The sequence below is a fragment of the Crocuta crocuta genome, unplaced genomic scaffold (assembly GCF_008692635.1).
Source record: "Crocuta crocuta isolate KB4526 unplaced genomic scaffold, BGI_CrCroc_1.0 scaffold1416, whole genome shotgun sequence".
Taxonomy (NCBI): Eukaryota; Metazoa; Chordata; class Mammalia; order Carnivora; family Hyaenidae; genus Crocuta; species Crocuta crocuta.
Window position 1 is genome coordinate 44201 of NW_027533295.1, and position 974 is coordinate 45174.

A 974-nucleotide genomic window follows, 5' to 3' on the forward strand; every position below is an offset into this window, starting at 1 on the left:
TGCTGGGAAGGTAATATAAATAACAGGGTAATCCCTGAGAAAATACAAAAATATACCATGAGAACTACTAGAAATAAACACTGTTACTGGCTACCATATACCCTTTTAATCGATATAGTTGTTTGCCTAGGAAAAGCAGGAGAATTTGTGGGAATATCTCTTCAAATAATACATTGAGGGACCTTAGTAGAACATCTGAAAGCCTTAGGAAAAGAAAATTCTTTTGAGCACTCGATTAGAAGATTTTTAATGATTGGAAAGAATCCAAGTCTAGTTAGAGGATGAGGGGTGAGGTAGCTGCAGTGAGAAGAAAGACATCACCATAAAACCCCCCAGAAGCCAGTCACATCACAGCCTTAACTCACAATTACAATGCAGTGTCCCTTGGTCTCATTAGGAGTGGCATTACATGCAGCGATTCATCAGGAACAAGTCTGATTATGCTACCCTGACCTAAGGGCCTTGGAGGGGAGATGGGGTTGGGTGAGGAGATAAATAATGGTATTATAGCATGTGATGGAGATTACATTGTAGGTCAGTCTCCTAGTATAATGGTAGACCCAAAACCATGCTTCCAAACCAGAGCATCCATAGTTTTCACACTCAATATGATGATAATCAAAATGTCAATTGGTTTTTATTTTCAGAACATGCAAAGAACAATCAGAATATTCACATTTCAAAGTTCCCAGGGAAGAATATCTAGCCACATTTGCTTGTTTGTTTGTTCTAAAAGAAGAATAAAACAGTTTTCAAGGGGATAGGTTTCTACAGCTTAGAACTTAGACATATTTTTAAGTTAGACATAAACATATCAAGTAATGATTGTGAGCCATTTTGAACATCTAATATCATCCTTCCAATTTTTAAAAAGAGAAAGGAAGAGAAACAAAAACAGTTGGTTTCATAGTAGAAGTTCTGCAGAAAGAAGTTGACATTTAAAATTTCCAGGATCAAAAGGAAGAGAAACTTTG